This window comes from Musca vetustissima, unplaced genomic scaffold, assembly GCF_032173495.1.
Source record: "Musca vetustissima isolate MV318-11 ecotype Yass unplaced genomic scaffold, APGP_CSIRO_Mvet_v1 utg337090, whole genome shotgun sequence".
In the NCBI taxonomy this organism is placed as follows: domain Eukaryota; kingdom Metazoa; phylum Arthropoda; class Insecta; order Diptera; family Muscidae; genus Musca; species Musca vetustissima.
In genome coordinates this window covers 3,220-15,703 of record NW_026874368.1, presented here as the reverse complement: position 1 = coordinate 15,703, position 12,484 = coordinate 3,220, and the positions used below count along the sequence as shown (strand labels likewise).

The 12,484-nt window shown below is 35.7% G+C and overlaps 2 non-coding genes across 2 annotated transcripts; one reads left to right on the top strand and one right to left on the bottom strand.

Annotated features, from left to right (window-relative positions):
• Positions 1–1,640: 1,640 nt before the first annotated feature.
• On the bottom strand, positions 1,641–1,713 carry Trnaa-agc (transfer RNA alanine (anticodon AGC)). The gene has a single exon. It is a non-coding gene; the product is annotated as a tRNA-Ala (tRNA).
• Positions 1,714–9,241: 7,528 nt separating this feature from the next.
• Trnaa-agc (transfer RNA alanine (anticodon AGC)) lies at positions 9,242–9,314 on the top strand. Its single transcript has one exon. It is a non-coding gene; the product is annotated as a tRNA-Ala (tRNA).
• Positions 9,315–12,484: the final 3,170 nt, after the last annotated feature.

The following is a 12,484-nucleotide window of genomic DNA, read 5'->3' as shown; positions in this document are numbered from 1 at the left end:
AATGGGCCTGATATTCAAAGAATATTCTTTCAAAGTCCCAAAAATATTTTTATACCCTACACAACAATGTTGTCAGGGTATTATAGCTTTGTGCAGCCCCAAGAGTTTGTAACGCCGCGAAATATTGGTCCTAGACCCACCTTTAAGTATACCAATCGTCATATCTCGACTAGCTGAGTCGATCTAGACATGTGTGTCCGTCCGTCCGTCTGTCCATTATAATTTGTAAACACGATACAGGCCACAGTTATGGACCAATCTTCACGAAATTTTGCATGAAGGATGGGTTCTGGCCAATGGAGACCCCTATTGTTTGGTAAAGATCGGTTAATATTTAGGGGATGAAATGGACCAAATACTAAATTTTTGTCGGTTTTACTGGTCGCTCCAGAGGCCGCAATTATGGGCCGAACATCGTGAAATTTTACATGGGGTAGGGGATCGGGCCAAAGAATGAGCATGCCTGTTTTGATAAAGATCGGCCAATATTTAGCAGGTCAAATGGACCCTGACTTTTGAGTGAAAAATTACAATATTTGTATTTTATGGCGTATAACTCCCGACGGACATAGACCCGAGAAGTTGATAGTATATTCAAGAGGAGTGGTTGACCTTTAAATTGATACCAATTGTATGGTCGTATGTACTTGGATGTGGGAGTTACACTTAAATGTTTACAGGTTCTTACGTATTCAGATATTATTTAGTAACCCATTATCACACTAGAGGGCGGAAATATAGCTCTGATCGCTTTGAAATTTTCCATGAGAATCCATGTATGGTCAAGGACAACGCCTGTAATTTTCTCTGATGATCAGATAATAATTTTGGGATGAACTGGACCGATAACTCACTGGTTTCAAATATTTTTATATTTTTAAAAAATATTTTTGTATTCTGAAGCTTGGATTTTTAACCAAAAAAATCAAGCTTTGATTTAAAAAATCAAAAAAATCTCAGGCGTGGAATAAAAAAATAATTTTTCAAAAAATTTTAATATTTTCTCGTTTAAAAAATAAATTTTGGAAAAAAACTCAGGCGTAGATTAAAAAAATTCAAGAAATTTCTAAATTTCAAAAATTTAATTTCTAAGCCGTGGATTTAAAAAAATTAAATTCTAAGCCGTGGATTTAAAAAAAGAATATTTTCTTTTTAAAATTCTGTGGCTAGAATTTTTTGATAAATTCACTGGTGAAGATTTAAAAAAAAATCTGTGCCGAGGATTTCTCGAAAATTTCAGTGCCGAAGATTTTTTAAAAATATCTGTTGTAAGGTTTTTTTAAAAATCTGTGGCTAGGTTCTTTCAATTTTTTTTAATTCTCTAGCATGGATTTTTGAAAAAAAAATATTTGAGGGTTCGAGATAGGCTTGGGATTTTTAAAAGTATTATTTTAAGGAGCGTGGATTTTTTGATATCATTTTTAACGTCACGAAATAGACCTGGATTTTAAAAAAAAAAAAATGTTTTTTCGTCACAAATCAGGCATAGATTTTTTTTCCAATAAAAGCTTGCATTTTTTAAAGATTTTTTATTCTTTTAATTATTATTTCAATTTGGGAAATAATTTTTTTAATTACCTAAATTATCTAAAAAATCCAAAAATATTCAAATCCCTTTAAAATCAAAAAATTTTACGTATTGGAGATGCGGGGCATCGATCCCCGTACCTCTCACATGCTAAGCGAGCGCTCTACCATCTGAGCTACATCCCCTACGATGACCGAGCCGTTGCAGCAGCGGACATGACCAACGCAATATGTTAAACAAGTCGCAGCAGCAGTCGACTGACCCCCTACCAACAACAACACATAAAACACGTACATCACACACACCTCTCGCTCTCTTCCCCTCTTGTTATCATTGAAAAATTACTATCAGCCGGTGGTGAATGAATAAATGAATGAAATGCTAAATCTATTAGCATGGCAGCAGTAGCAAAAAAGCAACAACAACAACAAGAGACAATAATATATTTATTCACTTACTGAATCAATCTGGTGGAAACATCAAAATTATTATGGGGAATTTAAAAAGTAATGGCAACACTAGAGTGCGTAAAACGCGATTAACATGTAAACTAAATTGTAAAAGCAACAACAATAAAAAAGAGTTAAACGGAAAGCCGTTAGAATTGTGAGAACCTTTTTTGATAAGTGAGAAACACAAATGAGAGTCTCATCATGCATTTTCGGAATTACCGTTCGAAGAGAGGGGAACGAGATTATAAACTACATTAAATAGATGTAATTCGTGCCATTAAAAATTAATCGCATATTTAATCAGAGAACATCATATGAGTGCAGGAGCATAAATGCGTAGAGTGCTTAATCGCTCTCTGAGTTTCTTCTATAGAAGGTCAGAACAAATATTAATTGCAGATTCATCCAATTGGATTCCAACTGAGATGTATAGAGAGTAGCTAAGAGCAATAAAGAGGCCAAGCCACCTGCTAAATAGACAAAGCGGTGAAAGACCTGTTTATGAAAATCCTTCCCTCCCCTTGACGAATTTCCAAGGTATAGAATAATTCTATTCTGTCTGTAGGGTCTACAGAAGGCCCATTGAGGAGACTTTTGTCTATACTAGACCTATTAAATAGTCATATTTATAAAAATATGCCCTGAGGGACGTTCTATGAATGGAATAGGCCATTCAGGGCGACCAGAAGACCTCTGGAAGGGACTTCAACAAATAGGAGTCGCTTCGAGGGTCACCTGGAGTCTTCTCACTATAGAAGACGTTCTAAATCCACATAAGACCCCTTGAAAGATTTTCTATTCATGTATGGGCCATTGATGGTCATATATCGATGACAAGACGAGACACATTCCTATAGGTATTTCTGTTTATAGAAATTAAATAGAAAAGTCATTAAGGGGTATTCTGCCTATAAAGTATCTATTCTTTCTATAGAAGACTCTTTGAAGGGTTTTCTGTATATTGAAGGTCCATTGGGACGTCTTCTATCTATGGAAGATCTACCTTCTATATGTAGAAGAACACTTAAGGATTTACTGTCAATATATGACGTTTTGAAGATATTATTTCAATAGAAGACCCATTGAGACGTCTGATACCAATAGAAACCCAATTGGCAGGTCTTATAAATATATTGAATACGCCCCGAAATGTCTTCTGCCAATAGATGACCCATATAATTGAGTTCTATACAAAATACGCCCAAAGTATATCCTAAAAATAAAATACATACGTCCTTCAGGATGCAGATAAAACCTCCTGATGTTTCAGTTATCTATATTAGACCTTTTACCTATATAAGACCTTCAAGGACCTTTTGAAGAGTATTCCGTCTATAGAAGTCATCATGAATAACCTTGGAGGTTATTGCTTAAGGGTTATTGGCCAATATATGTACCCTTTGGTCTTCTACCTGTTGAAAGTTCGTCGATCTATTCAAGCCTAAAGACCTCTTAAAATGTCCTCATTTCAAATTGAAGGTTAAATAGTATCGATGTATCTATTATAGATCTCTGAAAGATTTTATAAAAATTCTCTTGAAGGACTTATATATAGATTCAAGGACCTTTTGAAGGGTATTCTATCTATAAACAACGTCATGAATGTCCTTATATTTACAAAGGACTCTTTGGCGGATCTTTTTTTTTTTATAGACCTTGAGTGGTTTGTATTTATAAAAAAAGACCTTGGAGGCCCTTTTATGTATAGAAATGGCTTGAAGTGTCACGGAAAATAACCTCTTTGATCTATAGAAAAACTTTTCAAACGCCTTCTAAGTCTTCGACCTCTTAAAGGTTCGATCTATAGAAAACCACTTGAAAGGTCTTGTATCTATACAAGACCCCTAGAAATCTCCCATTTTACTGAAGACCTCTTGAAGGTTCAATAGACTTGGATCTATAGTAGATGTCTGGAAGGATTTACGAAATAACTCTTGAGGGATTTATGGAAAGTATTTCGAAGAAGTTATAAAGACCTCTTGAAGGATCTCATTGAGAGTTTTTGATTTACGCCTTGAAATTTTCTCTACATATAGATAATCTTTTGAAAGATATTTCATATATAGAAGATCTATATACCTCTTGAAGGATCTATAGAAGATCTCTTAAACTATTTTGTATCTATACAAGATATTTTTAATTGTATGGTATTTACAGCCGATGTCTTGAGAGGTATTCTATCAGCAGAATCGCTTTTGTAGGATCTATCCAAAAAATTATATGTATTAAATAGTCATATCCAAAGATCGTCTTTAAAAAGATCTTTCTGTCTAAAGAGGACCTCTTTGGGGGTATGAAAGGCCTCTGGAAGGGTCTCCTATGTATTACAAACATCGCTTATCGCATTATTTAAAACGCCTTTCGAGGACTTAAATCGGCGTAATAGCTCTTAAAATGTACTATTTTTATAAAAAAAACTCCTGAAGGTTCTATATATTTGTTAAAGAATCTAGAGATGACCTCTTGACAGATTTATAGAAGTCCTCTTGCAGAATCTAAAGAAGACATCTTGAGTGGCCTTCTATCTAAAACAGCGCTTCTAAAATATCTTCTGTCCATAGAATACCTAAAAGGGATTTCTGTCTACAGAAGACCTATTTAAGATCTATAAAAAAGCGTCGAGAAAAGTCTTCTAAGCAGGATAGATATCTGGAGGGCTAGCTTATATTATATTAAAAATCTTATGACGGATGTTCTTCTATCTACGGAAGACTATGAAAGACACCTCTTGAACCTCTTGAAAGGAGGCCTTATTAGAGACCTAAATGTGGTCTTTTGAAATTTTAAAACAGTCCAGAGAGGTTTTCTCAACTATAACCTTTGGGTTTTTCGGAGTCCCCTATGCGGCAAATATTGATTGTTGACGTAGATCCAAGTCGTATCAAAGGGTGTTCCTTTTAATGGGTCTAAATGTGGTATTTTATAAGTTTTTATCACAACTCTGAAGAAATCCAAATCTTGAATTTTTTGGTTTTTGGAAATTCGGAACTAGTGCTTCACGACGAACCAAAATTGCTTTATATGGGCGACCCTGTGATTGCAAAATGCTGTAATAACCACCAACAATTAATTCAAAACTACTCCTCTTTTTGGAAAATCATCCTTAAAGCATGTTGGATGTCTATAAAGCAGCTCATTTAAGTTAATACATTTAGTCCATGTTTAGAAATTGTTTCCGGCTTATGATCTGAGTCGATCAACTTGGGCAAGCGTGGTTATTGATCTTAAGCTTTCAATGTATGTTAAACCAATGAGAGTGGGAGTGACTTTATTGAAATTAGGTTCTGCTTAGTTACTATATATGAGAAGCAACATTCTTATCCAGTATTTGTTGTAGAAAAAGGTATTAGGATCAAAGATGTAATTTTATGGTACGATTTACAAAGTATTTACATAAGTAGCCGTTAAGTTCAAATGTTTAAATGCTAAATGACAATAAGTGTTTACACTATCGTAAACAAAATATGTACATGGAATAAAAATAGAATTGATCCGTTTCACTTTTAGAAAACCCCTTTTTAATTCGGTTGTATTGCACATTTTCCTTCTCAAAATATTGGGAAGTCTTTTAAAACACCTCTTGTGAATTCGGTTCTACATATTTTCTTCCCTTTTCCACTTATCTTTTACTCTTGTAGCAAAGAAATTTACATTAATTCACACGACAATATCACCGGTAAGAGCAGTACATTGAACGAACGAACAACGTCATGCATGCAGCAAGCATACTGCCTGTATATGTGTAGGCATGTAAAAGCGTGGCAAGCGAATGAGTAACAATCCAGCCGACCGGCTAGCCAGCCAACCAACCAGCCTTTGCCAAATATCAACAACAACAAACAAACCGAGTAGTAGGCCCCTTCGTGTGATTTATTTACTACAAGTGTGTGTTAGTCACAATGTAAGCTGTGCTCTCTGTCGCGCTCTCTCTCTCTTCTCGTGTATTAGGTCCCTGAGTAATAGAATTGGGGGGCCAATGTTGTGTATGGGCAAGGAGTTTTGTTGTTGTTGGTTGTTCACAATATTAATAATGACTGTTGTGTGGTTAATTCATGCAACTTACGTTGTTAGAAAGTAACGAAGAGGAGAGGAATTGTAGTGCAAAGTGGGGTTAGGAGATGTATGCTTATGTTTAAAATATAATAATTTTGGATGGGGTATCGTTTTTTGTCATTGTCGTGTGTATGAAAATAATAGACAATTAACATGTGATCTAATCTTTGTGGTAAATTCAAGTGTTTGCCGGTATCGCACCGCTCTATCTCTCTCACTCTCTTGCCCTGCCACTCTATCATTAGCTCTTAATGTGTTTAATAAGAACATTGAACAGGCCGTAGTAGTTGAGTTATGATTGAAACAAATTACATTATTTTGTCAAATTTGGACAAAAAAATATTTGAAGCATAATTAATTTTGAGCAGCTGTTGTTAACATTTTTCTTGTTTGGGTGAATAATTTGACATCTTTTATTTATTTATTTTTTTTTTTTTTTGTGAAATATGTTCATAGGGAGGAAAGGAAACTTTTAGTTTTAACCAAAATGTCGTTAGCCATATTTAGGGGCTTTATAAAGGTCATAACAAAATTTGATAACCGAAGTTCGGATGATCACTAATTTGAGTTATGAAAAGACTAGAAAACATTTCCCATATTTACAATAACACGAAAAAATGCCCAGGAAAATTATTTAAAAAACCGTAGTCAGCGTAACTGGATCTCCGAAGCAATAATAAAAAATATTCTTTATAGGTCTGAAAGAGGTTATATATGACTTTGAAGGTGTTGGCCAGGACGAAAGGTAGTCTACATATAAATTTGAAGTACATACATCTACATATAAATTTGAAGCGCCGAATTATTTATAAAAGAACAGAAGCGATCAGATAGAAGGGTCAATAATATCTATATACAATCTGAAACAACAAGGATTATTTATAGAAGAGTCAGGGAGACTGGAAAGCGCATAGGGAACTTTTTACACCTTACACCATGTGGTCGGAATTCAAAATACCTCAAATAAATAAATAATTTTATTGGAGAAACGAAACATTGCCAAATATTTTCTTCTCTAGGGAATTTTTAACATCCTCCTTTAAGCCTTCAAAATATCTCCAATAGGTCGGAATAATTGTATTTTTAGCCCAAATTACAAGAAACATTCGAATAAGAACTTCCGCATCTTCCGTAGATGGGACAGGACCATATGAAGTAATAAAAAAATAGCCATTATAGATCTGCTATAGCTGAAGGACAATCAGATATAATTTTTATGATGAAATCAAAATTTGTTTACAAAATTATTTTGTAGAAAGACTTTATCGACAAACGGAAGGACAAGATGATTAATGAAGAAACAGAAGCAACCCTGAAGTGTCAGACAAAGTTCCATGGCGATTTTCAGTGTACAGGATTTATAGACTAGGCAGGAAAGACCAGGACAATACAGAGCCCTTTTACACCAGGATACGTCTGATAGTCTGAGGAATGTGTAGTGAAATTTGTGTACAATCCACCAAACAGTTCGGAACATTTACCTGAGGCTATGCCATTGTAAATATGTAACATATTGAACCTGAGGCTGGTTTTCATATCTAATTTTGGAAAATTTTTTAAATGGCCAGGAATTCTGTATAGACAAGCTAAGGGATCGTGGAATCATTATATGTGAGATAAAAACCAGAACAACTTTTTCGTTATATTTGGCCAGGAAGTCTTTATGAAAAAACACCTAAAGTGCAGGGAGTGAGTCTCTATAGACAACATGAAGTCTTCACAGGCGAGTTGCAAGGCCAATTAGTCAGTATTGGAATCTAAAAAACTGGTTCTTTTTATAGACGAGCTGAAGGCCAGGGAGATGATCATAGATGATCAAAAGGACCAGAAAACAGGAAGGCTCGTAGACGAGCTGCAGAGAGGGCCGTAGACGAGCAGGGAATATTTCTCGACGAATTGAACAACAGAGAGTGTTTAAAAACAAGTTGAAGTTTCTACAGATATGTTGAATTCCGAGAAAAAGTGAAGTCCATGGAGTCTTCATAGAGGATCTGCAAGACCAATTTATCTTTATAGCGACCTAAAGAACAGAGTTTCATTATAGAAGACTTGAAGGACCAAACAGTCTTTATTTAAGATTTAATGTCCTACGAAGACTCTGTAGTCTGTAGTGAGTGAGCCTGAAGGGCTCATGCAGACTTGGACAGCACTATAAACAATTTGAAGTCCAATGAGCCTTCATAGACTAGCTTAAGACTAGGAAGTTTTTATAGACGAGCTGAAGTCCAGGAAGTCTTCACAGTCTCTACTGAAGATTTAAAGTCTAGGGAGTCTTCGTAGATGAGATGAAGGGCCAGGGAGCCCTAAGTTGAATGCCTAGGAGTTTCTACATTTGTGCTTTAATCCATGGAGCCTTCACTGATATAAGGGGTAGATTTTATTGGAAGCTAAAGGACAGGGTGTCTACATAGACGAGCTAAAGTCCTGGGAGACTTTATGGACGGGCTTATATCATGAACTAGGGACCTGCTCTACTGTGGTCTTTAAAGACAAGCTGAAGAGCAGAGAATCTATGTACACTTAAAGTTAAAGGAGTAGAAAACTCTATAGAGGAAGCGATGTTCATAGTGTCGAGCGTAAGACGATATAAACGGTCAGGTATTCGCAGGTAAGATTACCTTATTGCTCAAATAAAAAAACTGAAGACAGTCCCTATAGACGATGTCGTTGATTTTATTACAGAAGAGCTGAAGATCAGACGATCTTTATAGAAAATTAAATAGGTAGTATTTGAAGTCGAACTGAAGAACCAGGAAATCCTCAAACAGCTGAAGGCCAAGAATTCTAGACAGACATGCGGAAGCTCGGGGAACGTTTCTAAATGAACTGAAAATCAGGGAGCATATATAGATGTGCCGAAGGCTAGTGAGCCCTTATAAACTAAATTACTTAATTATTATTATTTTTTTTTATAAAATCAAAATTTTCATCTCAATGTTTATAGTTTTCATAAAAATCTCTGCAAAACAATTAGTTTATGTTCACACTTCAAAATGGCGAAATTTATTTTTAAATACAAAACAAATCATAAAAATTCCATTGCCTTCCAAATTGACCCACACGTTACAAAAACAAAAAAATGCGCAGGCAGCACATAAATAATGACCAATGGAGGTAGCAAAAAATGGAATGTGGGGGTAGGGCGACCGCCTGATAAAAAAAAATAAAAATATTGGGTGGGTGGTGATTAACCACACAAAACACACGTGGGGATGTAGCTCAGATGGTAGAGCGCTCGCTTAGCATGTGAGAGGTACGGGGATCGATGCCCCGCATCTCCAAATATAACTTTTTTGGAATTATTATTATTTTTTTTTTTTGATTTTACAATTGATTAATATTTAAAAAAAATAAATAATTGTTTAATAAGAACCATTTATAAATCTTTTCTTTAAAATTTTTTTCTAAATAAAAAATAGTACGAATTAATTATTTTAAAATAACTAATTAATGGATTAAAAAATTTTAATTAATGTTTAAATAAATTAATTATTTAAAAATATATATTAACAATTATTTATTAATTTATTGTTTGTATGTTGAATTTTTACTTTATTTCATTGTAAAACTTCGATCACTTCAAAAAAAAAAAACAAAAAATTATTTTCTCCAAATTAACCTATCCTAACCTATTATTAGCAACCACCTCCGTATCATTTCTTCAAATTACAACAATAAAAAATTAGGCCGACTGAACAAAAAACACAAAAAAACAAATTTAATTAACATTCACTCTCTGAATATCGTTTTCTTTTTTTTTTGCGTTTTATAAAAAAAAATTTACCTAAAAGGGTAGGGGAGGTCTAATTACTCTGCCATGCAAATCGTAGCTCAAGTAGTTTGCATGTTAATTTACTTCGTAACTATTTAAATGTTTGGAAATTATTATGTTAATCGTATATAATTTCCATATAATTAACCCTATAAAGAGTTTCATTAAAGCTGTATTTAGAGAGATACGTCATATCTTCTATTCAAAAGCCAAGTTACGCTCTCATGGTAGGCCTACGAAGAGCTCCATCTCTACAAAAGTGGATAGACATAACCAAACAACAAATAAATCACAAAAATTAAAAACATAGTTGCCAGACTGGTGATTCGCTAGTTCTGTATAACATCTATAGGAGGTCATAAATATATAGCAGGTCTATCTGAAAAATGTAGTTACAGACGTGCTGAAAAAAACTTCAGTATGTGACGAGGAAAGTATCCAGAGGGCCTTCATAGTCGAACTGAAATGACAGATAGTCCTCGAAGAGCTGAAGGCCAGGAATTCTAAACAGGACGCTGAAGGCCAGGGAGCCTTTATAAAGTAACTGAAAACAATGAAGCATTTACATACGAGCCAACGACTAGGGAGCCTTTACCAACCCAATGAAGATCTTGCAGTGTTTATATATGAGCAAAAGACCCGGGAGTCTTTACAGATAAGATAAACTCCAGAGAATTTTCGTAGACAATCTGAAGACCATTGCTGTTCATGTAGACCTAATAGACGAGTCAGAAGTCAAGGGGAACTTTCATAGACGAGCTGAATGCCAAGAGGTCTTCATACACTAGTCGAATGAAAGGCAGCCCTTAAAAATTTGTTGAAGGACACGCTGAATTCTAGAGTGTCTTTAAAGACGAACGGAAAGCCTAGAGACCTTTAAAGACAAGCTGAAGACCTGGGATATTTCACAGACGAGCTTAAGTCAAGGAAGTATGAGCTAAAGACGCGGGATACATTATAGACGACCTGGAGTCATGGAAGCCATAATGAAGACTTGGGAGGCTTAGTAGACGAGCTAACGTCCGCGGAATCTTTACTGACGCGAGCTGCAGACCAGAGAATTTTATTCACACGATCAGAAAACAATGGAGCCAGCATAGATAAGCTGAAGATCAGGCAGGCTTTGTAGTCGAAACGAAGATCAGGGAGTAGTAACAGGCGCACTCGAGGACACAGGGCCTTTATAGACGAAGAAGGGCAAAGTTGTCTATAGAAAAGCAGAAGATCATGGTGGCTTTATACACGAACTGAAGTTCCAGGATGTTTTCGTAGACGAACTTTAGGCCAGGGAGTCTTTATGAGATTAACGAAATCCAAGAAATTTTTATAGACAAGCTGAACCCTGACCTGAGAATCCAGGGTCATCTATCCACAAGCTGAAGTCCGAAGTGACTTTACAGACTGATCTGAATATGGCCTTTACTGACGAGCTTAAATCCAGGTCCTTAAAGCTACCTGAGCTTAAGTGTTAAGGTTTCGTCGTAGACGAGATAAAGACCTGGGCGGCATTATAGGCGACAAGGGAGTCAATGGAGCCACAATTAAAAACTGGGAAGCTTTATATACGAGCTGAAGCCGTAAACATTCAAGAAATCCATATATAGACGAACTATAAGCCAGAGAGACTTTTCACTCGACCTGAAGTCAAGAGAGCCTTTATAGACGAGCTGAAGACCAGGGAGGCTTTATAGTCGAGAGGAAGGTCAGAGAGTCTTAACAAACGCACTGAAGGCCTTTATAGACAAACCGAGGAGCCCAGCGAGCCTTCATAGACAGCTGAAGGATGAAAGTGTCTATAAAAGAGCAGAAGTCCAGGGAATCTTTATTGAGGATTATGTATATTTATTGAAGAAGTTGAATTCATAGACGTGATGAAGGCCAGAGAGTTTTCGTGAGATTGACGAAGTCCAGTGAATTTTTACAGATGATCTGAAGGCCGGGGAGTCTTCATAGATGGCCAGGAAGTTTTTGAAGACAGACTAAATAGTTGGAAGGATTCCCTATATATTCAGGGATTCTTTATAGACGAACTAAAGACCTTCAGAGATCGAGCTTAGATAGTTTTTAAACAAGAGCTGAAAACCAGCTCAATGTTAGCCTTTGTAGAAGAGATTTATCGTCAGGGAGAACCTACAGAAGGCCTGTAAGCCTTTATGAACTAGACCAAGCCCAGAAAGCCTTAATAGAAATCTAGGAAATTTATGTAAACGAACTGAAGACCTGGTTGACATTATAAGGTACCTGAAAGCAATAGTGATGAAGATCAGTTCAAGGTTGGAGAGTCTTTGTAGGAGAGCCAGGGAGCCTTTATGAAGAACACCAATCCCAGGGAGCATTTAGGGAAAGTCAGGTATTTTATAAAAACAAGCTGAAAACCTCTATAGAGAAAGGCAGGGCGTCCCTGTAAGGCTTGGGAGTATCTGATGGTCAGTTGCACTATATGCACTACTATTTTGAAGGTTTTAGACGCATTTTCCCAACAGAAGTGATTCTAATTTGGCATTCCGTGTTTTTGGTTGATAAAATAATCTGTGTAGAAAGTGACCAGTATAAAAGTTCCGCCTCATTTTAGATATTTTTATGCGAAGTGACTGCGATTTTTCCAAAGGAAGAGGCTGTTATTTGGCATTGGAGGGTGAAAAATATTTTTTTGATGAAAATTTTCAATATTTGTCCATG